The sequence below is a fragment of the Gopherus flavomarginatus genome, chromosome 23, assembly GCF_025201925.1.
Source record: "Gopherus flavomarginatus isolate rGopFla2 chromosome 23, rGopFla2.mat.asm, whole genome shotgun sequence".
In the NCBI taxonomy this organism is placed as follows: domain Eukaryota; kingdom Metazoa; phylum Chordata; order Testudines; family Testudinidae; genus Gopherus; species Gopherus flavomarginatus.
In genome coordinates this window covers 12,633,169-12,659,770 of record NC_066639.1, presented here as the reverse complement: position 1 = coordinate 12,659,770, position 26,602 = coordinate 12,633,169, and the positions used below count along the sequence as shown (strand labels likewise).

At 60.6% G+C, this 26,602-nt stretch overlaps 1 protein-coding gene across 11 annotated transcripts in view; it reads right to left on the bottom strand.

Annotated features, from left to right (window-relative positions):
* The window catches only part of LOC127039351 (zinc finger protein OZF-like), a 1,232,974-nt gene that overhangs the window by 305,288 nt on the left and 901,084 nt on the right, over positions 1-26,602 (bottom strand). The gene's annotated exons all lie outside the window — the stretch shown is intronic.

The window sequence follows — 26,602 nt, the reverse complement described above, 5'->3', positions numbered from 1 at the left end:
AACCATAGCCCCAGAGGCCTAACTCCTGGGTGCCCCAACACCAGCTCCAGGGGCCCAACCACTGGGGACCCCAAAACCAGCTCCAGGGGCCCAACCCGAGCGCCCGAACCATTGCTCCAGGCAGCTAACCCCCGGAGGCCACAACCACAGCTCCAGGGGCCCAACCCCAGGGAGCCCCAACACCAGCTCCAGGGGTCCAAACCCTGGGGGCCCCAACACCATCTCCAGGGGCCCAACCCCTGGGGCCTTCGACCCCAGCTCCAAAGGCCCAACCCCTGAGGCAACGAACCATAGCTCCAGGGGCATAACCCCTGGGGGCCCCAACACCACCTCCAGGGAACCAACCTCTGAGCGCCCTAACCATAGCTCCAGGGTCCTAAACCCTAGGGGCCCCAACGCCAGCTCCAGGGGCTGAACACCTGAGCGCCCGAACAATACATCCAGGGGCCTAACCCCTGGGGGCCCCAACAGCAGCTCCAGGGGCCGAACCCCTGAGCGCCCGAACGATAGCTCCAGGGGCCTAACCCATGGGGACCCCAACACCAGCTCCAGAGGCCTAACCCCTGAGCGCGAAAACCATAGCTCCAGGGTCCGAACCTCTGAGGGCCCGAACCATAGCTCCAGGGGCGTAACCCCTGGGGGCCCCAACCCCAGCTCCAGGGGCCTAACCCCTGGGGGCCCCAACACCAGCTCCAGGGACCGAAACCCTGAGCGCCCGAACGATAGCTCCAGGGGCCTAACCCCCGGGGGCCCCAACACCAGCTCCAGGGGCCCAACCCCTGAGCGCCAGAACCATAGCTCCAGGGGCCGAACCCCTGAGCGCCCGAACCATAGCTCAAGGGGCGTAACCCCTGGGGGCCCCAAACCCAGCTTCAGGGGCCTAACCCCCGGGGGCCCCAACACCAGCTCCAGGGGCCCAACCCCTGAGCGCCAGAACCATAGCTCCAGGGGCCGAACCCCTGAGCGCCCAAACCATAGCTCCAGGGACCTAACCCCGAGAGCCCCAACCCCAGCTCCAGGGACCCAACCCATGAGCACCCGAACTATAGCTCCTGGGGCCTAACCCCTGTCGGCCCCAACCCCAGCTCCAGAGGCCCAACCTCTGAGCGCTCGAACCATAGTTCCAGCAGTATAACCCCTGGGGGCCCCAACACCAGCTCCAGGGGCCCAACCCCTCAACGCCCGAACAATACTTCCAAGGGCCTTACCCGTGGAGACCGCAACACGAGCTCCAGGGGCCCATCCCCTAGGGGCCCCAACACCAGATCCAGGGGCCCAACCCCGACCGCTCGAACCATAGCTCCAGGGGCCTAAACCCTGGGGGCCCCAACACCAGCTCCAGGGGCCCAACCCCTGAGCGCTCGAACAATACATCCAGGGGCCTAACTCCTGGGGGCCCCAACACCAGCTCCAGGGGCCCAACCCCTGAGCGCCCAAACCATAGCTCCAGGGGTCTAACCCCTGGGGGCCTCAACACCAGCTCCAGGGGCCCAAAGCTTGAGCGCCCGAACAATACCTCCAGGGGCCTAACGCCTGGGGGCCCCAACACCAGCTCCAGGGGCCCAACCCCTCAGCTCCCGAACCATAGGTCCAGGGGCCGAACCCCTGAGCGCCCAAACCATAGCTCCATGGGCCTAACCCCTGGGGGCCCCAACACCAGCTCCAGAGGCCCAACCCCTAGGGGCTCCAACACCAGCTCCAGGGGCCCAACCCCTGAGCGCCAAAACCATAGCTCCAGGGGCCTAAACAATGGGGGCTCCAACCCCAGCTCCAGGGACCCAACTCCTGAGCGCCCGAACAATACCTCCAGGGGCCTAACCAGTGGGGCCCCAACACCAGCTCCGGGACCGAAACCCTGAGCGCCCGAACGATAGCTCCAGGGGCCTAACCCCCGGGGGCCCCAACACCAGCTCCAGGGGCCCAACCCCTGAGCGCCAGAACCATACCTCCAGGGGCCGAACCCCTGAGCGCCCGAACCATAGCTCAAGGGGCGTAACCCCTGGGGGCCCCAACCCCAGCTTCAGGGGACTAACCCCTGGGGGACCCAACACCAGCTCTAGGGGCCCAACCCTTGAGTGCCCGAACCATAGCTCCAGGGGCCTAACCCCTGGGCGTCCCAACCCCAGCTCCAAGAGCCCAACCCCTAAGCGCCCGAACCATAGCTCCACGGGCCTAACCCCCAGAGGTCCCAACGCCAGCTCCAGGGGCCCAACCCTTGGGGGCCTCAACACCAGCTCCAGGAGCCCAACCCCTGAGCGCCCGAACCATAGCTCCAGAGGCCTAACCCCCGGGGGCCCCAACCGCAGCTTCAGGAGTCCAACCCCTGGGGCCCTCGACCCCAGCTCCAGGGGTCCAACCCCTGAGCGCCCGATCCACAGCTCCAGTCGCCTAAACCCTGGGGGCCCAAACACCACCTCTAGGGTCCCAACCCCTGAGCACCCGAACAATACCTCCAGGGGCGTAACCCCTGGGGGCCCAAACACCAGCTCCAGGGGCTCAACCCCTGAGCGCCCGAACCATAGCTCCAGGGGCCGAACCCCTGAACGCCCGAACCATAGCTCAAGGGGCCTAATCCCCGGGGGCCCCAACCACAGCTCCATTAGCCCAACCCCTGGGGCCCTCGACCCCAGCTACAAGGGCCCAACCCCTGAGCGCCCGAACAATAGCTCCAGGGGCCTAACCCCTGGGGGCGCCAACCCCAGCTCCAGCGGCCCAACCCCTGAGTGCCCGAACCATAGCTCCAGCGGCCTAACCCCTGTTGGCCCAAACCTCAGCTCCAAGTGCCCAACCCCTGAGCGCCCGAACCATAGCTCCAGAGGCCTAAACCCCAGGGGCCCAAACCCCAGCTCCAGGGGCCCAATCCCTGGGGGCCTCAAAACCAGCTTCAGGGGCATAACCCCTGGGGGCCCCAACACCAGCTCCAGGGGCTCAACCCCTTAGCGAACGAACCATAGCTCCAGGGGCTCAACCCCTGAGCGCCTGAACCATAGCTCCAGGGGCCTAAACACTGGGGACCCCAACACCAGCTCCAGGTGCCCAACCCTTTGGAACCCCAACACCAGCTCCAGGAGCACAACCCCTGGGGGCCCAAATACCATCTCCAGGGGCCCAACCCCTGGGGGACCCTACACCAGCTCCAGCGGACCAACCCCTGAGCCCCCGAACCATAGCTCCAGGGGCCTAACGCCTGGAGACCCGAACACCAGCTCCAGGGGCCCAACCCCTAGGGTCCTCGACCGAAGCTCCAGGGGCCCAAGCCCTGAGCGCCCGAACCATAGCTCCAGGGGCCTAAGCCCTGGGGGACCCAACACCAGCTCCAGGGGCCCAACCCCTGGGGGCTGCAACACCAGCTCCAGGGGCCCAACCCCTGAGCGCCCGAACCATAGCTCCAGGGGCCCAACCCCTGAGCGCCCGAAGCATAGCTCCAGGGTCCTAACCCCTGGGGGTCCCAACACCAGCTGCAGAGGTCCAAACCCTGGGGGCCCGAACACCAGCTCCAGTGGCCCAATCCCTGGGGCCCTCGAACCCAGCTCCAGGGGCCCAACCCCTAAGCGCCCGAACCATAGCTCCAGGGGCCTAACCCCTGGGGGCCCCACAACCAGCTCCAAGGGCCCAACCCCTAAGCGCCCGAATCATAGCTCCAGGGGCCTAACCCCCGGGGCCACAACCCCAACTCCTGGAGCTCATTCCCTGGGGGCCTCAACACCAGCTCCAGGGGCCCAACCCCTGGGGCCCTCGACCCCAGCTCCAGGGGCCCAACCCCTGAGCGCCCGAACCATAGCTCCAGGGGCCCAACCCCTGGGGGCCTCAACACTAGCTCCAGAGACCCAACCCCTGGGGGCCCAACATCAGCTCCAGGCGCCCAACCCCTGGGGGGCCCAACACCAGCTCCAGGGGCCCAACCCCTGAGTGCCCGAACCATAGCTCCAGGGGCCTAACCCTTGGGGGCCCCAACACCAGCTCCTTTGATCTAACCCCTGAGCCCCCGAACCATAGCTCCAGGTGCCTAAAACCCGGGGGCCGCAACCGAGCTCCATTAACCAAACCCCTGGGGCCCTCGACCCCAGCTCCAAGGGCCTAGCCCCTGAGCGCCCGAACCATAGCTCCAGGGGCCTAATCCCCGGGGGGCCCAAACCCAGCTCCAGGGGCCCAACCCCTGGGGGCCCCAACACCAGTTCCAGGGGCCTAACCCCTGTGGGCCCCAACACCAGCTCCCGGGGCCCAACCACTGAGCGCCCGAACCATAGCTCCAGGGGCCTAACCACAGGGGGCCCCATCACCAGGTCCAGGGGCCCAACCCATGTGCGCTCCAAAACCAGCTCCAGAGGCCCAACCCCTGGGGCCCTCGACCCCAGCTCCAGGGGCCCAACCGCTGAGCGCCCGAACCATAGCTCCAGGGGTCTAACCCCCGGGGGCCACACAGCAGCTCCAGGAGCCCAACCCCTTGGGGCCACAACCCCAACTCCTGGAGCTCATCCCCTGGGGGCCCCAACACCAGCTCCAGGGGCCCAATCCCTGAGCGCCCGAACCCTAGCTCCAGGGTCCTAACCCCTGGGGCCCCAACCCCAGCTCCAGGGACCCAACCCCTGAGCGCCCAAACAATACCTCCAGGGGCCTAACCAGTGGGGCCCCAACACCAGCTCCAGGGACCGAAACCCTGAGCGCCCGAACGATAGCTCCAGGGGCCTAACCCCCGGGGGCCCCAACACCAGCTCCAGGGGCCCAACCCCTGAGCGCCAGAACCATAGCTCCAGGGGCCGAACCCCTGAGCGCCCGAACCATAGCTCAAGGGGCGTAACCCCTGGGGGCCCCAACCCCAGCTTCAGGGGACTAACCCCTGGGGGACCCAACACCAGCTCTAGGGGCCCAACCCTTGAGTGCCCGAACCATAGCTCCAGGGGCCTAACCCCTGGGCGTCCCAACCCCAGCTCCAAGAGCCCAACCCCTAAGCGCCCGAACCACAGCTCCACGGGCCTAACCCCCAGAGGTCCCAACGCCAGCTCCAGGGGCCCAACCCTTGGGGGCCTCAACACCAGCTCCAGGAGCCCAACCCCTGGGGGCTCCAACATCAGCTACAAGGGCCCAACCCCTGGGAACCACAACCCCAGTTCCAAAGGCCCAACCCCTGAGCGCTCGAACCAAAGCTCAAGGGGCTTAACCCCTGGAGGCCCCAACAGCAGCTCCAGGGGCCCAAACCCTGGGGCCCCAAAACCAGCTCCACGGGCCCAACCACTGAGCGCCCGAACCATAGCTCCAGGGATCCAACCCCTCAGCGCCCGAACCATAGCTCCAGGGGCCTAACCCCTGGGGCCCCAACACCAGATCCAGGGGCCCAATCCCTGGGGGCCTCAACACCAGCTCCAGGGGCCCAACCCCTGAGCGCCCGAACCATAGCTCCAGGGGCCTCACCCCTGGGGGTCCCAACCCCAGCTCCAGGGGCCCAACCCCTGGGTGCCCCAACTCCAGCTCCAGGGGCCCAACCCGTGAGCGTCCGAACCCCAGCTCCAGGGGCCCAACCCCTGGGGCCCTCGACCCCAGCTCCAGAGGCCCAAACCCTGAGCCCCCGACCCATACCTGCAGGGGCCTAACCCCCGGGGGCTCTAACCCCAGCTCCAAGGGCCCAACCACTGAGCGACCGAACCATAGCTCCAGGGGCCTAACCCCTGGGGGCCCCAAGACCATCTCCAGGGGCCCAACCCCTGAGCGCCCAAACCATAGCTCCAGGGACCTAACCCCGAGGGCCCCAACCCCAGCTCCAGGGGCCAAAACCATGAGCGACCGAACCATAGCTCCAGGGGCCTAACCCCCGTGGGCCCAAACCCCAGCTCCAGGGGCCCAACCCCTGAGCGCCCGAACAATACCTCCAGGGGCCTAACCCGTGGGGGCCGCAACACCAGCTCCAGGGGCCCAACTCCTGGGGGCCCAACACCAGTTCCAGGGGCCCAACCCCTGACCGCCCGAACCATAGTTACAGGGGCCTAAACCCTGGGGGCCCCAACACCAGCTCCAGGGACCCAACCCCTGGGGGCCCAACACCAGTTCTAGGGGCCCAACCCCTGGGGGCCCCAACACCAGCTCCAGGGGCCAAACCCCTGAGTGCCCGAACCATAGCTCCAGCGGCCTAACCCCTGGGGGCCCCAACCGCAGCTCCAAGGGCCCAACCCCTGAGCGCCCGATCCATAGCTCCAAGGGCCTAACCCATGGGGGCCCCAACCCCAGCTCCAGGGGCCGAACCCCTGGGGGCCCCAACACCAGGTCCAGGGGCCGAAACCCTGGGGGCCCCCAACACCATCTCCAGGGGCCCAACCCCTGAGCGCCCGAACCATAGCTCCAGAGGCCCAACCCCTGAACGCCCGAACCATAAGTCGATGGCCCTAACCCCTGGGGGCCTCAACAGCAGCTCCAGGGGCCCAAACCCTGAGCGCCCGAACCATAGCTCCAGGGGCCTAACCCTTGGGGGCCCCAAAACCAGCTCCAGGGGCCCAACGCCTGAGCGCCTGAACCATAGCTCCAGGGGCCTAACCCCTGGGGGCCCGAACACCAGCTCCAGGGGCCAAACCCCTGGAGCCCTCGACCCCAGTTAAAGGGGCCCAACCCCTGAGCGCATGAACCATAGCTCCAGGGGCCCAACCTCTGGGGCCCCAACACGATCTCCGGGGATCCAACCCCTGGGGGCCCAACACCAGCTCCAGGGGCCAAACCCCTGAGCGCCCAAACCATAGGTCCAGGTGCATAACCCCCGGGTACCCCAACCCCAGCTCCAAGGGCCCAAACCCTGAGCGCTCGAACCATAGCTCCAGTGGCCTAACTCCTGGGGGCCCCAACACCAGCTCCAGGGGCCCAACCCCTGAGGGCCCCAACACCAGCTCGAGGGGCTCAACCATTGATCACCCGAACCATAGCTCCAGGGGCCTAAACCCTGGGGACCCCAACACCAGCTCTAGGGGCCCAACCCCTGAGCGCCCGAAGAATACCTCCACGGGTCTAACCCCTGGGGGCCCCACCCCAGCTCCAAGGGTCCAACCCCTCAAGGCCCGAACCATAGCTCCAGGGGCCTAATCCCTGGGGGCCCCAACCCCAGTTCCATTAGCCCAACCCCTGGGGCCCTCGACCCCAGCTCCAAGGGCCCAACCCCTGAGCGCCCGAACTATAGCTCCAGGGGCCTAACCCTCGGGGGCGCCAACCCCAGCTGCAGTGGACCAACCCCTGGGGCCCTCGACCCCAGCTCCAGGGGCCCAACCCCTGAGCGCCCGAACCATAGCTCCAGAGGCCTAACCCCCGGGGGCCCCAACCGCAGCTTCAGGAGTCCAACCCCTGGGGCCCTCGACCCCAGCTCCAGGGGTCCAACCCCTGAGCGCCCGAACCACAGCTCCAGTCGCCTAAACCCTGGGGGCCCAAACACCACCTCTAGGGTCCCAACCCCTGAGCACCCGAACAATACCTCCAGGGGCGTAACCCCTGGGGGCCCAAACACCAGCTCCAGGGGCTCAACCCCTGAGCGCCCGAACCATAGCTCCAGGGGCCGAACCGCTGAGCGCCCGAACCATAGCTCAAGGGGCCTAATCCCCGGGGGCCCCAACCACAGCTCCATTAGCCCAACCCCTGGGGCCCTCGACCCCAGCTACAAGGGCCCAACCCCTGAGCGCCCGAACAATAGCTCCAGGGGCCTAACCCCTGGGGGCGCCAACCCCAGCTCCAGCGGCCCAACCCCTGAGTGCCCGAACCATAGCTCCAGGGGCCTAACCCCTGTTGGCCCAAACCTCAGCTCCAAGTGCCCAACCCCTGAGCGCCCGAACCATAGCTCCAGAGGCCTAAACCCCAGGGGCCCAAACCCCAGCTCCAGAGGCCCAATCCCTGGGGGCCTCAAAACCAGCTTCAGGGGCATAACCCCTGGGGGCCCCAACACCAGCTCCAGGGGCTCAACCCCTTAGCGAACGAACCATAGCTCCAGGGGCCCAACCCCTGTTGGCCCAAACCTCAGCTCCAAGTGCCCAACCCCTGAGTGCCCGAACCATAGCTCCAGGGGCCTAACCCCTGTTGGCCCAAACCTCAGCTCCAAGTGCCCAACCCCTGAGCGCCTGAACCATAGCTCCAGGGGCCTAAACACTGGGGACCCCAACACCAGCTCCAGGTGCCCAACCCTTTGGAACCCCAACACCAGCTCCAGGAGCACAACCCCTGGGGGCCCAAATACCATCTCCAGGGGCCCAACCCCTGGGGGACCCAACACCAGCTCCAGCGGACCAACCCCTGAGCGCCCGAACCATAGCTCCAGGGGCCTAACGCCTGGAGACCCGAACACCAGCTCCAGGGGCCCAACCCCTGGGGTCCTCGACCGAAGCTCCAGGGGCCCAAGCCCTGAGCGCACGAACCATAGCTCCAGGGGCCTAAGCCCTGGGGGACCCAACACCAGCTCCAGGGGCCCAACCCCTGGGGGCTGCAACACCAGCTCCAGGGGCCCAACCCCTGAGCGCCCGAACCATAGCTCCAGGGGCCCAACCCCTGAGCGCCCGAAGCATAGCTCCAGGGTCCTAACCCCTGGGGGCCCCAACACCAGCTGCAGAGGGCCAAACCCTGGGGGCCCGAACACCAGCTCCACTGGCCCAATCCCTGGGGCCCTCGAACCCAGCTCCAGGGGCCCAACCCCTAAGCGCCCGAACCATAGTTCCAGGGGCCTAACCCCTGGGGGCCCCACAACCAGCTCCAAGGGCTCAACCCCTAAGCGCCCGAATCATAGCTCCAGGGGCCTAACCCCCGGGGCCACAACCCCAACTCCTGGAGCTCATTCTCTGGGGGCCCCAACACTAGCTCCAGAGACCCAACCCCTGGGGGCCCAACATCAGCTCCAGGCGCCCAACCCCTGGGGGGCCCAACACCAGCTCCAGGGGCCCAACCCCTGAGTGCCCGAACCATAGCTCCAGGGGCCTAACCCTTGGGGGCCCCAACACCAGCTCCTTTCGTCTAACCCCTGAGCGCCCGAACCATAGCTCCAGGTGCCTAAAACCCGGGGGCCGCAACCCCAGCTCCATTAACCAAACCCCTGGGGCCCTCGACCCCAGCTCCAAGGGCCTAGCCCCTGAGCACCCGAACCATTGCTCCAGGGGCCTAATCCCCGGGGGGCCCAAACCCAGCTCCAGGGGCCCAACCCCTGGGGGCCCCAACACCAGTTCCAGGGGCCTAACCCCTGTGGGCCCCAACACCAGCTCCCGGGGCCCAACCACTGAGCGCCCGAACCATAGCTCCAGGGGCCTAACCACAGGGGGCCCCATCACCAGGTCCAGGGGCCCAACCCATGTGCGCTCCAACACCAGCTCCAGAGGCCCAACCCCTGGGGCCCTCGACCCCAGCTCCAGGGGCCCAACCGCTGAGCGCCCGAACCATAGCTCCAGGGGCCTAACCCCCGGGGGCCACACACCAGCTCCAGGAGCCCAACCCCTTGGGGCCACAACCCCAACTCCTGGAGCTCATTCCCTGGGGGCCCCAACACCAGCTCCAGGGGCCCAATCCCTGAGCGCCCGAACCTTAGCTCCAGGGTCCTAACCCCTGGGGGCCCCAACCCCAGCTCCAAGGGCCCAACCCCTGAGCGCCCGAACCATAGCTCCAGGGGCCTAACCCCCGGGGGACCAAACCCCAGCTCCAAGAGCCCAACCCCTGAGCACCCGAACCATAGCTCTAGGGGCCTAACCCGTGGGGGCACCAACACCAGCTCCACAAGCCCGGCCCCTGGGGGCCACAACACCAGCTCCAGGGGCCCAACCCCTGAGCGCCCGAACGATAGCTCCAGGGGCCTAACCCCTGGGGGCCCCAAGGCCAGATTCAAGGGTCAAACCCCTGAGCGCCCGAACCATAGCTCCAGGGCCCTAACCCCTGGGTACCCCAACACCAGCTCCAGGGGCCCAACCCCTGGGGGCCCCAACACCAGCTCCAGGGGCCCAACCCCTGAGCGTCCGAACCATAGCTCCATTGGCCTAACCCCCGGGGGCCCCAACACCAGCTCCAGGGGCCCAACCCCTGTGCACTCCAACACCAGCTCCAGGGGCCCAACCCCTGGGGCCCTCGACCCCAGCTCCAGGGGCCCAAACCCTGAGCGCCCGAACCATAGCTCCAGGGGCCTCACCCCTGGGGGTCCCAAAACCAGCTCCAGGAGCCCAACCCCTTGGGGCCCCAACACCATCTCCAGGGTCTCAATCCCTGGGGGCCCCAAAACCATCTCCAGGGGCCCACATCCTGGGGGCCCCAACACCAGCTTCACGGGCACAACCCCTGAGCGCCCGAACCATTGCTCCAGGGGCCTAACCCCCGGGGGCCCCAACCACAGATCCAGGGGCCCAACCCCTGGGGCCCTCGACCTCACCTCCAAAGGCCCAACCCCTGAGCGCCCGAACCATAGCTCCAGAGGCCTAACCCCTGGGGGCCCCAACATCAGCTCCAGGAGCTCAACCCCCCAGCGCCCGAAACATAGCTCCAGGGGCCTAACCCCTGGGTGCCCCAACAACAGCTCCAGGGGCCTAACCCCTGGAGGCCCCAACCCCAGCTCCAAGAGCCCAACCACTGAGCGCCCGAACCATAGCTCCAGGGGCCTAACCCCCAGGGGCCCCAACCCCAGCTCCAGGAGCCCAACCCCTGAGCGCCTGAACCATAGCCCCAGGGGCCTAACTCCTGGGGGCCCCAACACCAGCTCCAGGGACGCAACCACTGGGGTCCCCAAAACCAGCTCCAGGTGTCCAACCCGAGCGCCCGAACCATAGCTCCAGGGGCCTAACCCCTGGGGGCCCCAACACCAGCTCCAGGGGCCCACATCCTGGGGGCCCCAACACCAGCTTCACGGGCACAACCCCTGAGCGCCCGAACCATAGCTCCAGGGGCCTAACCCCTGGGGGCCCCAACACCAGCTCCAGGGGCCCAACCCCTGGGGGCCCGAACACCATCTCCAGGGGCCCAACCCCTGAGCGCCTGAACCATAGCTCCAGCGGCCTAACCCCTGGGGGCCCCAACAACAGCTCCAGGGGCCCAACCCCTGAGCGCCCGAACCATAGCTCCAGGGGCCTAACCCCCGGGGGCCCCAACCCCAGCTTCAGGGGTCCAACCCCTGGGTGCCCCAACCCCAGCTCCAGGGGCCCAACCCCTGAGCGCCCGTACTATAGCTGCAGGGGCCTAAACCCTTGGGGCCCCAACCCGAGCTCCAGGGGACCAACCGCTGGGATACCCAACGCCAGCTCCAGGGGCCCAACCCTTGAATGCCCGAACCATAGCTCCAGGGGCCTAACCCCTGTGGGCCCCAAACCCAGCTCCAGGGGCCCAACCCCTGGGGGCCCCAACCCCAGCTCCAGGGGCCTAACCTCTGAGCACCCGAACCATAGCTCCAGGAGCCTAACCCCTGGGGGCCCCAACACCAGCTCCAGGGGACCAACCCCTGGGTGCCCCAACACCAGCTTCAGGGGACCAACCCCTGAGCGCCCGAACAGTACCTCCAGGGGCCTAACCCCTGGGGGACCCAACACCAGCTCCAGGGGCCCAACCCCTGAGCGCCAGAACCATAGCTCCAGGGTCCGAACCCCTGAGCGCCCGAACCATAGCTCCAGGGGCCTAACCCCTGTTCGCCCCAACACCAGCTCCAGGGGCCCAACCCCTGGAGGACCCAACAACAGCTCCAGGAGCCCAACCCCTGAGCGCCCGAACCATAGCTCCAGGGGCCTAACCCCCGGGGGCCCCAACCGCAGCTCCATTAGCCCAACCCCTGAGCGCCCAAACCATAGCTCCAGGGGCCTAACCCCCGGGGGCCCCAACCCCAGCTCCAGGGGACCAACCCCTGGGGGCCCCAACACCAGCTCCAGGGGCCCAACCCCTGGGGGCCCCAACACCAGCTTCACGGGCACAACCCCTTAGCGCCCGAACCATTGCTCCAGGGGCCTAACCCCCGGGGGCCCCAACCACAGCTCCAGGGGCCCAACCCCTGGGGGCCCCAACACCAGCTCCAGGGGCCCAACCCCTGGGGCCCTCGACCTCACCTCCAAAGGCCCAACCCCTGAGCGCCCGAACCATAGCTCCAGAGGCCTAACCCCTGGGGGCCCCAACACCAGCTCCAGGAGCCCAACCCCCGAGCGCCCGAACCATAGCTCCAGGGGCCTAACCCCTGGGTGCCCCAACACCAGCTCCAGAGGCCCAACCCCTGGGGGCGCCAACACCAGCTCCAGGGGCCCAACCCCAGAGCGCCCGAACCATAGCTCCAGGGACCTAACCCCGAGGGCCCCAACCCCAGTTCCAGGGGCCCAACCCCTGAGCACCCGAACTATAGCTCCTGGGGCCTAACCCCTGGGTGCCCCAACCCCAGCTCCATGGGCCCAACCCCTGAGCGCCCGAACCATAGCTCCAGGGGCCTAACTCCGAGGGCCCCAACTCCAGTTCCAGGGGCCCAACCCCTGAGCACCCGAACTATAGCTCCTGGGGCTTAACCCCTGGGGGCCCCAACACCAGCTCCAGGGGTCCAACCCCTGGGGGCTGCAACACTAGCTCCAGGGGCCCAACCTCTGAGCGCCCGAACCATAGCTCCAGGGGACTAACCCCTGGCGGCCCCAACACCAGCTGCAGAGGTCCAACCCCTGGGGGCCCAAACACCAGCTCCAGGGGCCCAATCCCTGGGGCCCTAGACCCCAGCTCCAGGAGCCCAAATCCTGAACGCCTGAACCATAGCTCCAGGGGCCTAACTCCTGGGGCCCCCACAACCAGCTCCAGGGGTCCAACCCCTATGCGCTCGAACCGTAGCTCCAGGGGCCTAACCCCCGGGGCCACAACCCCGGCTCCAGGAGCCCAACCCCTGAGCGCCCGAATCATAGCCCCCGGGCCTAACTCCTGGGGGCCCCAACACCAGCTCCAGGGGCCCAACCCCTGGGGTCTCCAAAACCAGCTCCAGGGGCCCAACCCGAGCGCCCGAACCATTGCTCCAGTGGCCTAACCCCCGGGGGCCCCAACCACAGCTCCAGGGGCCCAACGCCTGGGGGCCCCAACACCAGCTCCAGGGGCCCAACCCCTGGGGCCCTCAACCCCAGCACCAAAGGCCCAACCTCTGAGCGCCCGAACCATAGCTCCAGGGGCCTAATCCCTGAGGGCCCCAACACCAGCTCCAGGATCCCAACCCATTCGGGCACCAACACCAGCTCCAGGAGCACAACCCTTGGGGGCCCGAACACCATCTCCAGGGGCCCAACCCCTGGGGCCGCAACACCAGCTCCAGCAGACCAACCCCTGAGCGCCCGAACCATTGCTCCAGAGGCCTAACCCCTGGGGGCCCGAACACCAGCTCCAGGGGTCCAACCCCTGGGGTCGTCGACTCCAGATCCAGGGGCCCAAACCCTGAGCGCCCGAACCATAGCTCCAGGGGCCTAACCCCCGGGGGCCCCAACCCCAGCTCCAGGGGAACAACCCCTGGGGGCCCCAACACCAGCTCCAGGGGACCAACCCCTGAGCGCCCGAACCATAGCTCCAGGGGAATAACCCCTGTGGGCCCCAACCCCAGCTCCAGGAGCCCAACCCCTGAGTGCCCGAACCATAGCTCCAGGGGCCTAACCCCCAGGGCTCCCAACCACAGCTCCAGGGGCCCAAACCCTGGGGGCCCCAACACCAGCTGCAGGAGCCCAACCCCTGGGGGCCCCAACACCAGCTCCAGGGGCACAACCCCTGGGGCCCTCGACCCCAGCTCCAAGGGCCCAGCCCCTGATTGCCCGAACCATAGCTCCAGGGTCCTAACCCCCGGGGGCCCCAACCCCAGCTCCAGGGGCCCAACCCCTGGGGGCCCCAACGCCAGATCCAGGGGCCCAACCGCTGAGCGCCCGAACCATAGCTCCAGGGGCCTAACCCCCGTGGGCCCAATCCCCAGCTCCAAGGGCCCAACCTCTGAGCGCCCGAACCATAGCTCCAGGGGCCTAACCCCTGGGGGCCCCAACACCAGCTCCAGGATCCCAACCCCTGGGGGCCCCAACACCAGCTCCAAGGGCCTAACCCCCGGTTGCCCCAACACCAGCTCCAGGGGCCCAACCCCTGGGGCCCTCGACCCCAGGTCCAGGGACCCAACCCCTGAGCGCCCGAACCATAGCTCCAGGGGCCTAACCCCTGGGGGCCCCAACACCAGTTCCAGGAGCCCAACCCCTGGAGCTGGGGTCAGGGCCCGCACGGTTTATAGACTCATAGGCAGAGAATGGGAACCTCATCCCATCCCACTCCAGTGGGAGCCATGTTCTGGGGAATGACCCAGGGCAACAATTTCCCACCCAAACAAGGACAAATCGCTGCAGATAAAATGGGTGGGAAAATCCACCCCCCATTGGAGAGATTTTAAATTGACATTTGAGAAGTATGGAGAGAAAAGGGAAAATCAGAGGCAATTAGAGAGCTGATCATTGGGGGGCGGGGGGAGGAGAATCTCCCTGGATTTTATAGCCACGTGTGATAATGAGAGAGAAAAGGGGAAATCTTCAGAGAATGTGTGTGTGGGAGGAAGTGGCAAAAACAAGGACAGGATCCAATTAACTCACCTCCCTCCCACCCCAGGAATGTCCTGGCTGCACAGAGACAGATCTACCCCCCCAGTGACTTCCCCCCCCCTGCAACTCCGGCTTCTCCGCCCCCCTCGACACCTCCGCCCTCACACCAAAGGGGGGGGCTCTGCCAGCGCCTCCCCCTGAGCTCAACTCCTGCTCCTCCCCCCAGCTCGGATTGTGCCCTTTAGCGCCCCACGAACCCTGCCTCCAGCTGCCTGACCCCACTCCCCCGCCCATCAATTTCCTGCTCTGCGCCCGCCCCTCCCACGCTCCCTGTTACTCCCCCGCCCCGCTCCAGCCCCGCCCCCAGCGCCCGGCGGATCGTTACGGCTGGTCCGGGCAGGGGGAAGGGCAGTGGCTTCAGCGGCTGTTACTGGGCATGCGCAGTGCCCGGGAGTAGCACATTGCTATGGGGAGTGATTTAATACACCGCCCCCCCCCGCCGGGCCCGGGGTCCGCCCCTCCCCCCCACACGACGGCCGGGCCCCGGCCCCCCCATCCCAGCGGGGCGGGCGGATCCTCCTGCAGCTCCACTGGGGCCGAGGCGCCTCCAAGGCTTCTCCCAGGCTCCCTGGGGCAGAATCACTTTCCCGCCCCCCAGCGCCTGTCATTCCCCGGGGGCTCCGGGTCACAATGTCCCACCGCCCTTCCCCCGCCTGCAGCTCCGGCTTCTCCCCTCGCGCCCCCGCCAGCCACACCAAGGGGAACCCCCGGGCCCCAGTCTCTGTCCCCACCTGGATCCCAGCGGGGCCGGGGGCAGATCCTGGCTGCAGCTGAGAACAGCGGCTCCGCTCCGGCTCGGGCAGCTCCAGCGCTGCTGGCAGCACGTGGAGAACCAGGAAGCAGCTGTTCAGCCCGGGCTCCGCGTCATAATGTGCCAGAGCCCCGCCCCCAGGAGCTGCCCCGCCCCTGAGCTGAGCCAGAGCCCCGCCCCCAGGAGCTGCCCCGCCCCTGAGCTGAGCCAGAGCCCGCCCCCAGGAGCTGCCCGCTCCTGGGTTGTGTCAGAGCCCCGCCCCCAGGAGCTGCCCCGCCCCTGAGCTGAGCCAGAGCCCCGCCCCCAGGAGCTTTCCCGCCTCCGGGCTGTGCCAGAGCCCCGCCCCCAGGAGCTGCTCCGCCCCTGCTCTGTGCTGGAGCCACGCCCCGAGGAGCTGCCCCGCCCCCGAGCTGAGCCAGAGCCCCGCCCCCAGGAGCTGCCCACCTGGGATGTGTCAGAGCCCCGCCCCCTGGAATTTCCCCATGTTGGGTCTCTGAGCTTTGTTCTCCTGCCGCCTTCTTCCCAGCACCCCCTGCTCCCTTCCTGTGTCTGCAAACACCCCCCCTCCCCCGGGGCCGGCTGCAGTGCTCGCTGAGGCTGACTCCAGTGGCTGAAGTTGCCTCCATCTCTGCTTCACCTGGAGGGGGAGAGACAAAGAGAGGAGATGGTCCCAGGGTGTGAAACCAGAATCAGGGGGCAAGGAAAGAAGGACTGTTTGGAAAGGTGGGTTTTTTGTGGGCGGGGGGGGGATGAGCCAGAGGGATTCAGAAGAAGTTGGGCAGCAGAGGCTCAGGGAAATTGAGGGGAACCTCCTGGGTGTCTCAGTGTTGCCCAGGGTTTGTACAGCACCTTGCATAATATGGGGTCTGATCTCAGTCATGGTCTGTGCAGCACCTGGGAGCCTTGATGTCTGTTTCCTGATCACAGGCTCTGGGAATGGAGAGAGGGAAACCTCAGCACCTGAAGGTTAATGCAGCCCTGTGTGCAACCCCTGCTAGGGTGATCCGACAGCAAATGTGAAAAATTGGGATGGGGGTGGGGTTAATAGGCACCTATATAAGAAAAAGACCCCAAAATCGGGACATCTAGTCATGCTAGTGCCTGCTGTTCTCATAAGGGGTCGGCTTAGAGAGGGTTTGGCTACACTTGCAGCTGTACAGCGCTGGGAGTTAAAGCTGTCTTCCTACAGCTGTTTAGGGAAAGCGCTGCAGTGTGGACACACTGACAGCTACCAGCACTCTGTCATGGCCACATTTGCAGCGCTGTTGGGAGTGGTGCATTATGGGCAGCTATCCCAGCATTCAAGTGGCTGCAATGTGCTTTTCAAAAGAGGAGGGTGGAGTGGAGTGTGACAAGGAGCGTGGGGGAGACAGAGCGAGTGGATTTTTGGAGCTGACACTGTGTCAGCTCCCTGCCTGGCAAGTTCAAGCCTCCTCCCCCACCCCTCTCTCATTCACTAAATGCAAATAGCCGCCTTTGTTTTTTTCCTCACAGACCAGATAAGCCGCTGATCCAAAACAGACCCCCCCCCCCGTGCCCACCCGGCTGCTTCTCTCCTCAAGCAAACACCAGCTGTGGGTGTTCCAAAGGGATCCCCCTGCCTCTGCTCATTCACTGCAAACAGTAACTGTGTTTGGTTTTTAGATAAGCAGCTCCGGGAGCCTTGAGCTCACAACAAAACAAACAGAGGCATCACACCAAAACAAAGAGCGTTATCTCTACTTAAAAGCATTATGGGAAGGTTCCGGAGGTCAGTGACAGCGTAGTAAGATTAATCACTGTTTACACTGGCACGCCAGCGCTGCATCACCAGCTCTGTTCTCTTTATTCCTCTCGTCGAGGTGGAGTACATCCAGCGCTGTAGCCAGGGAGATACAGCGCTGCATGTGCCTTGCCAGTGTGGACGGGGAGTAAGTTACAGCGCTGTAAAGCCACCACCTGCACTGTAACTCTCCAGTGTAGCCAAGGCCTGAGTTGTAGTAATAATAGCAGCCAAGAATCTGGTGGCACCTTATAGACTAACAGACGTATTGGAGCATGAGCTGTCGTGGGTGAATACCCACTTCGTCAGATGCAACAATAGTCCCATATGGGCTAGTGGTCAGGATTCCTGGTTTTCACCCAGGTGGCCTGGGTTCAACTTCTGGTGTGGGAAGAGTGCAGAGCTTTTGCCCAGAGTGGAGGCAGGAAATGAAAGGAACAGGAAGGGATCCTGCCAGCAGTGGAGTTAGACAGTGTAGGGAGGGGACCCCAGAAGTGGGGGTGGGGCAGTGGTTTGGGGGGAGATGAGGGAAGGATCCCAGCAGTGCGGGAAGTTGACAACCTGGAGAGCACAGGCCTGGAATGGGGACCTGGAAGAGTGAATGTGTCCCTCTAAACCCATCAACTGCAGACTAGGCAGGCTTGGAAGAATTGTGTATTTGTTAGTAAATGTCAATTTCTGTGTAAACACACAACCCAATGGCAAAATATTTCCATCAATAATCATCAAAATTGACAGATGGGCAAAGTAAGAAACATGCTGCTTGAGAACTTATCATGTTGTAGGAGCAGCAGTGATCTGTATGCTCTGTATAACCTGTATGCTCAAAAGGTCTGTTAAACTCCCCCAGCTTGTGTCCTTTCCCTCTTTGAATGCCTGTGAAGTGGCTTTCCCACTCTCCTTTGTACCTCCAGTGAATGCCCTTCACCCGGCCCATCTGGCCAGTGGTTCGCTGTGTTACATTCTATTGCACCTCAGGGAGACTGATCTTCATCGCACCGTCCATCGCTGCGCTGTGGGACACTTACCTTAAAGGATCCTGACATCTCCACTGCCAGGCCTGTCCTGGGAGCGTGAGTATGAGTGTGACACCCTCCCCCATCCCTTCTTTTGAGCTTAGCTATCAAGCTAATAAATGTGCTGCTTTCTGCCAAACTCTGGGGGGGGAGGGGCATTATTAGTCCTCTCTAAGCTTACTAACTGACCCAATTTTGGGTAACACAAGCAACATTGTTTGATCTGTTATTGTACCAAAGGGGGAGATGGTTGTCTATAAAGGAGGGTAAAGACTAAATGCCTCTGATGAGAATGGGATTTGAACCCATGCAGGCAGAGCATAATGAGGTAGCAGTCCATCACCTTAACCACTCGGTCACCTCATCTGAGCTGTCAAAAAACGGACAGGAGGAGAAATCTAAGGCCGGCAGAGATAGGGACACTAAGGAGTTTTTAAATACTAAGCGTAAGCAGGGTCTGAATGAGCTTCCCTCTCTCACCTAGTGAGGAGCTGGGGAAAGACTTCAGGAACAGACCGTGTTTGCATAGACACACCTACTCTGCCTAGCTATGCAGCATGATGGGGCCGCTTCCCCAAAATGACCAGTTTGGGATGGTCTTGGGTTACAAATCACTTTAGGATTGAGTGGAATGAAATGTTATTCTCCTTCCTGTATGAGTGAAGGGCAGCAGAACATACCTAGTCCGTCCTGATGGAGGGGTAGCTGAGTGAGGAATAGCTTTTATTGGACTGCAGAGAAGTTATTGAGGATGTCACCCTAAACCAGTGGTCCCCAAACATTTCACATTGTGCCCTCTTAGCCATGGCTGTGGCCCCTCGGAAGCCACGGTCAAGAACCGGGGCTGGGAGGAGTGGGGCTGTTGCTTGCTGGGGAGAGGGGTGCGGACAGGGGTAAAGGGGTCGACGCCGGGCTGGGAGCCAGAGTCTCAGGCTGAGGGTGGGGTTGGGGAAGAGCTGTGGCAGAGTGGTGCTCCCTCCCTGCCCTCTATGTGGGCTGGCTCAGGTCCTGAGGTGCCCCCATGAATGTTCCTCTGTGTCCCCCTAGGAGTCGCACCCCACATTATGGGGACCACTGAACCCTACTCGCTGAGCCGGGGCTAGTGATGCCAAACCCCCGGGAAAGGGAGAACAAGTGTGGGGGCCCCAGCACCAGAACCATGCCCCTACCTTCTGTCTGTGGCTCTACCCCCTTCCACCCATGTCCCCATCCACTGTCACTTCTGTTCCACCCCTTCCCCCACCAGCCCCACCCTATCACTCCTTTACCCCTGCCCCGCTGTGGCCCTGAGACCAGAGAAGCTCTGTGCCCCTGCTGCAGCCCCCAGGCTGTAGCAGGGAGTGGGAGCTCCTCCAGCCCTGGGGCTGACATAGGGGAGACTTTTCCAGGGGGACCTAACTTGGCCAGGGCCCCTGATCATGGGCCCCACTGTCCCCTTGGCAGTGCAAGGTTTGGGGAGGCTGAGCCCCCTTGTCATAAACAGATAGCTAAGGGTTAATGTTCTTTTACCTATAAAGGGGTAACACCAGTAACCTAAAACACCTGACCAGAGGACCAATCAGGAAACAAGACTTTTTCAAATCTGGGTGGAGGGAAGTTCGTGTGTGATTTCTCTGTTCTTTGTCTTGTGTCTGTGGCGTCTCGGCTATGAGAGTGATTTTTCTATCTCCTGCCTTTCTAATCTTCTGTTTCCAAGTTGTAAGTACAAAGATAATAAGACAATAAGTTTATATTGTTTTTTTTTTGTATTTACATGTGTGTAGTTGCTGGAATGTTTAAATTGTATTCTTTTTGGATAAGGCTGTTTATTCATTTTTTTCTTTTAAGCAAATAACCCTGTATTTGTCACCTTAACACACAGAGACCATTTTTATGTCCTTTTCTTTCTTTTTACATAAAACTTTCTTTTTAAGACCTGTTGGATTTTTTCTTTAGTGGGGACTCCAGGGAATTGAGTCTGCAGCTCACCAGGGAATTGGTGGGAGGAAGAAGTCAGGGGGAAAATCTTGTTGTGTTAGATTTACTAGCCTGACTTTGCATACCCTCTGGGTAAGGGGGAAGAGAGATTAGCTATCTTGGTACTTCTATTTCCAGGATTGGAAACAGGGAGGGGGAGTCCCTCTGTTTAGATTCACGGAGCTTGCTTCTGTATATCTCTCCAGGAACCCAGGGAGGGAACACCTGGAGGGGAGGAGGGGGAAGGGAAATGGTTTATTCCCCTTTGTTGTGAGACTCAAGGCATCTGAGTCTGGGGGTCCCCCGGGGAAGGTTTTGGGGAGACCACAGTGAGCCAGGCACTGTATAAATCCCTGGCTGGTGGCAGCTTTACCAGATCCAAGCTGGTAACTAAGCTTGGAGGTTTTCATGCTAACACCCATATTTTGGACGCTAAGGTCCAAATCTGGGAAAAAATGTTATGACACCCCTCCCCCCTGAGCCTCCATTACGAGCCGCCCAGGCTACCACTGCTCAGTGTGTGGCCAGTCTCTGTGTTTTCTGCTGCTCGTTCTGGGGAGCCTGGCTGGCCTTAGGGGTGGTGCCCCCCAATAGCCGCCCAGGGCTCCAGGGGTCAAAGGGCACCGTGTGGCAGTGCAAAGGTGCTCACTGCTCTCCCCTGCCCCAATGCTCCTCCATGGGTCCATAGAGGTTTGAGGGGAGTAAGGAGCAACCCTATGTGCTCCATGCGTCCTGGTCACTTTTCCCACTTGGGCTGTGCTGTGAGGGGAGCATCAGAAGCTGCTGCTCTCTGCCCTCCCGCTATGCAGCCCGGCTGAGGAAAGTGACCTGGATGCAGGGAGCTCGGATGATCTCACTTCTTGCCCCCACAGCCCCTAGGGGTGCCCAGATGAGCAGCGTTCCAGGGAGGAGTGGGGGGCAGCAATGCCAGCTGCTCCATGCACACAGGTCAGTCTCCCCATGTGGGTGCAGGAGGGGGTGCAAGGGTTTCTGTGATGCCTATTCTATCAATATCGTCACTCAATACCAGGCACTCAAATTCACCAGTCTTAGTACTTAGACGTTTAGCGTTTGTATTTAAGCACTTCTAAAATGTGTCCCATTTTAGCTGTCTGCTATTACATGATGTAATTGAGGGAGACTCTTTCATTTCACTGTTTCTCATCAGAACCTACCTGTACATTATCATCTTCCATCCTCTCCACCTTACTAGGCTATAGAGAATCCCTGTGAATAGTTCCTCTCCTAACGGATGTCTCTGTCTGAACCCTGTGCTCCTCAGCGCCTGTCGGCTTTCCCCAGCTCTGAGGCTGTGTCTACACCGCGCACCTTACCACGGTGCAGCTGTGCCACTCTAACCATGCCATTGTAAGGTGCGCTGTGTGGCCGTCCTTATTGCTGGGAGAGAGCTTCCCCGGCAACAAAGCCAAACTACCTCCAATGAGGGGCAGGAGCTTCATCACCGGGAGCACAGCTCCACCTATGAAGCGCTGTTCACACTGCCGCTTTTCATGGCTCAAATTTTGGCATTCGGGGAGTGTTTTTTCTCACCGCAGAGAGACAAAAATTTTAGCAACAAAAGCCGAAATTAAAAAAAACTCCTCTGCAACCTATTTAATTTTACCTTTATACAACCTTTATACTGCCTCCAGTTCTGGTGTCCTCATTTGAAAAAGATGTTGTGAAATTGGAGCTAGGGCAGCAAAGAGCCACCAAATGTTCTGAGGGCTGGAGAAAAATGCCTTCCAGTGAGCTATTGAAAGAGCTCAACCTGTTTAGCTTATCAAAAGAAGATTGAAAGGTGATTTCATTGAAATGTTGAAGTGCCTTAATGGAGAGAAAAGATTGGGTATTTACGGGCTCTTGAATGGAGCAGAGAAAGGCATAACAAGACCCAATGGCTGGAAAGTGAAAAGAGACAAATTCATATTACAACTGAGGCACAATAGTCAACAGCAGGATGATTCACCACAGGAGCAAGCTACCAAGGAAAGTGGTGGATTCACCATCTCCTGATGTCATTTAATGAAGACTAGATGCCTTTCTGGAATGTGTTTGCCCCCAAAGTAGCTGTTATGTCATACAGGAGGCCTGTGATATGCAGGTTAGACGCTCTAATGGTTTCTTCTGACCATGAAGTCGACTAATTTCTGAAAAACTGAGTGTAGCATTGGGAGCAGCGTCTGATGTTTTCCTGTCTAGCCGGCTTGCTGCCTAGAACGAACGCTCCTTGAGTAGGGTGATCCACAGGGAGTAGTTCAAACCTCCAAAGGTCCAGGCCAGGGGCAGGACATTAGCCCAGCAAGGGAGGGGTGTGGCAGTGACATCACAAAGGCCTTTTGCAGGACCTCAGACTATTGGTCAAAGGTGGTGGGGAGGTGGTGACCTCACAGAGAGATGCTGACATCAGCCAGGCAGGACAGGGGCGAGGGGCCAGGGAAACCTCAGAGACCTCTGTGGCTTTGCTTCAGCACGTTTCCTTCTCCAGGTCTCTCTTTGAGGACTGAGAGATTATTTGGGGTCATGGACGTGAGCGCCAGGAGGAACCTCTTTCGAGTTTCCTCCTTCCCTTGTAGTGATTTTACTAGAAAACAGCCGTCCCTGTTTAGAAGGTAAGAGCCTCCTGGAGGTTTGAAACCTGTTCAGTCTGATCTATCTGGTGACAAGTGAATTCTAGGCATGGAAAACACGAGCTTAAGGAGGCAGAATTTTATTGCGCACCTGGGATTTTGTCCCTTAGAATCGCTGGGGACATTAGGGTTTGTCCTTTTTGTTTCACCTCTTCCTCCATCCCTCCCTCCTCTTCTCTTGCTTCTTTTGTCCTTTCTCCTGTTCCTTCCCAACAACAGGACGGAGGTGTGTGTGTGTGTGTTGCAGGGAAGTCCTCTGCAGCTCCCAGTATGGAAGGTCCACCCAAAAATGTGGGACTGAAATAGTGCTCGGGCAGTGATCCCCACCGGTGACCTGGGCCATCCTTTGGGCTCTCTGGTGAGAACCCTCAGCCTCCCATCCTCAGTCTCTACCCTGATTGGTTGAGCAGGGGGTTATTGACAGGGAGGAGACTCAGGTCCTTGTTGTTCTCTTTTAAGATCAAGTAAATAAGTCAGAACCAGTTCTATCTTTGATTAATTTTGCTGCTTCTCTGCATTAATTGTCTCTGAGCAGTTGATGATTCCCTCTAACATTGCAGTTCTCCTCAAATACTTGCTGAATAATTACTGTCACTGTTGTTGGTCTGGAGCTCATCTGAGAGCACAGTATTCAGGTCATTCAATGTCTGAAATTCAAGATCCGATGGTTTGTTTGAAAATCAGGGCTCTTGGGTCCTATTCCCAACACTGCCTCTGACGGGCTGTGTGACCTAAGACAAGTCAATTCTCCTTTCTCAGCCTTAGCTTCTCCCTCTTTCAAGTAGGGATAATAATGATCCGCTCTTACCTACCTCATGGTGGGTGAAGGATGCGGATCCATTTGGGAGTGTCACTAGAAGTAGTGTATAATATGAAGTTTCCCATCATGTTTACTCAGCAGATTATGACATAATAGATTAGCTGAAATAGTCTATTTTATTTGTATTTTTTTATTTTGAAATTGTTAATAGTAGCAACGACTTAGCTCAGATTGAAGCATCTTATCTAATGGTTGAGATGTAAGTGTCTCCTCTTTGTGTGCGAGGAGACAATTTAACACACTCTGACAAAGAGGAGATGCTTTTGTTTTGCAACAAAATATTTTTGCAAAGATCTTTCATCCCACTTGTTATGATTTTGAGAAACAAACTGGTTTAGTCTAAATGGGATTTTCGGACAGAAACGGTTTGAATGAAATTTTCCCACCATCTCGATTCCTGGGCTCTGGGGTGTTTTCATCTGTTAGAACAGGAGTCAGAACTGGTTGCTTCTCTTTCTGGCTCTGCCATCGCCTTGTTGTGTAGGCCTTGGGTAGGTCACTTCCCTTCTCCCATCTGTCCAATCGGAACAAGAACAGTTCTCGAACTATGGGCAGTTTAGAGCCCAAGTGAGATAAGGGGCGTTAAAGCCCTCTGTGAAGGAGAAAGGGGAGTTTCACAGTGTTTAGCACCAAGGAATTCTAAAGTTTGCTAAAATGTCTAGTCTGTGGAAACAAGAAATGGTCGGGGCCAAACTTATTAACCACTGCCTTTTTGAAGTCCATTCAAAGATGTGAGTCCCTATCTTTTAGGTACCTGTGGTTCTTTGCCAGCAGCAGAGAAGAGGTTCCTGCCTCCGTTTTTGTGGCCTTAACAAACCAGGTGTTGTGCCCCAGTTCTTGTCTGAGACCCCTAAAAAAGAACATCTTCCCATCCATGAACAAGACAGGACCTATCTTTCAAAGGGGAACAAAAAGACCTCTGGGACTTACAGACTAGCTAGCCTGACTGCCATAGCTGGAGAGATCCTGCAATACATTCTTAAACACTCAGTTTGTCAGCAGCACCTACAGGATGATTTGGTTCTTATGACTAGTGAGCGTGGAATTGTCAAGAACAAATCATTCCAAACCAATCCTCTTTCCTTCTTTGGCAGGGTTCTGGGCCTGGTAGAGGTGAGTAAACAATAGATGGGATCTAGCTTGGTGTTACTAAGGCTTTTGACACAGTCCCGTAGGACATTCTCAGAAGCAAACGAGGGAAATGTAGTCCAGCTGCAATCAGTGTAATGTGGGTGCAGAGCTGGTTGAAAGCCAAGACTCCAGGAGCCCTTCTCCATGTTTAGCTGCCCAACGGGGAGGGTGAATCTAGTGGGTCTGGCAGGGATCAGTCCGGTGTCAGGTACTATTCTATATTTTCATGAATGATTTGGAAAATGGAGTGGAGAGCATGCTCCTAAAGTTTACAACTGACACCAAGCACTTTGGAGCACAGGGTTGAAATTCAAAACACCCTTAACAAATTGGAGACTTGGTCTTCTTGAGCCAAACTCCATGGTTAGGGCTCTCTCTCTGCACTGGGCTGAAGTGAAACCCCAGAGCCAAGCACTCCTCCTGGGCAGTGAGCTCCGACCTTGATTGGTCAGATGCTGCTTAGCACTGTCAGAGCAGCTTTTGCTGGGGGATTCTCCCAGCACTTTCCAATAGCGGGAAAGTATGAAATCCCCATTTGACTGCTGGGGACAGAGCCCGAGAGTGGGGAGCAACTTGCCCAAAGTCCCCAGGCAAAGGAAAACAACCAGCAGAGGAACCAATAGGAAACCCAGCAATGGAACTCAGGAGTCCTGGGGGTGTGCTATGGTGACCAGATGTCCCAATTTTATAGGAACAGTCCGAATTTTGGGGCCTTTTTCTTATCTAGGATCCTATTACCCCCCACGCCGTCCCGGTTTTTCACACTTGCTGTCTGGTCACCCTAGGATGTGCACATGTGTGGGTCCCAGCTGCTCCCTGCCCCCCTCATTGAAGCAGATGTGCAGGGTTACTGCCCTGGGAAGTGCAGTATGTGGGGTTGGCTGGAGGTAGGGTCTGGCTTCAGGCAGGGCAAGGGCTGCGGGGCTGGCTGGCTTCAGGCAGGGGGGTGCATCAGGGGTTGGCTGGAGACAGGGCAGGGAGGATGCGGCTGGTGCAGGCAAAGCAGAAGGTGCAGGGCTGGCTGGAGACAGAGGCTGACTGCCGGCAGGGCAGGGCAGGGGGTGCAGGGCTGGCTGCAGGCAGGGCTTGGGGCAGGGCCGGTGCAAGGAAGTTTCATGCCCTAGGCGAAACTTCCACCTTGCACCCTTCCCCCCCGCACCTCTGCCCTGAGGCGCCCCACCCGTGGCAGCTCCCCCCTCCACCCTGAGGCTCCCCTCTTGTGGCAACTCTCCTGCTCTGCCCTGCGGCACCCCCCTCGCCCGAGCTCACCCCTGCTCTGAGCACAAGCACCCCGAGCACGCCATGGCCGCTTCACTTCTCCCACCTCCAAGGCTTGTGGCGCCTAAGCCTGCCAGGCAGTCAAGCACCCTCCTCTGAGCCACAGCAGCCCTGACAGTTGACAATAGAGGCACCTTAACCCCTGAGTTCCTTCAATGTGTCCCCCTCGGGGGTCCAGCTCCGATCACCAGATACTCGGGGTATGTCTATACCACCTGCCGAATCGGTGGGCAGCGATCGATCCAGCGGGGGTTGATATATCGCGTCAAGTGTAGATGCAATACATTGAGTGCTCTCCCCTCGCCTGCTCTACTCCAGCTCGGTGAGAGGCGCAGGCAGAGTCTACGGGGAGCTGCAGCAGTCAACTCACCGTGACTGTGACATTATAAGTATAATCTAATATCTCATTGAAAGGTGACAGGGCCAGAAAGAGTTAATTAACTCACCTCTCCGACTGACCTGACCCGTGGGTGAACCTTAAAAACTGGTTAACAAGATATGTAAATGAACAGAGCTTTGAAATGCAAGTCTGCAGTGTTAGAGGTAGAAGGGGAGGTGTTTGCTCAGGTCTTGTGATGTCAGCAAACAAGTCTTGTCTATTGCTATAGTTTTAATTCAAAGAGCAAAAAAAGAATATTAACATTTATGATGATACTTGAGTGAAATAGTATTATTGTCTGTGTCTCTTTGAAGGTTGTGGTAATCTGTATCTGAACTGTTT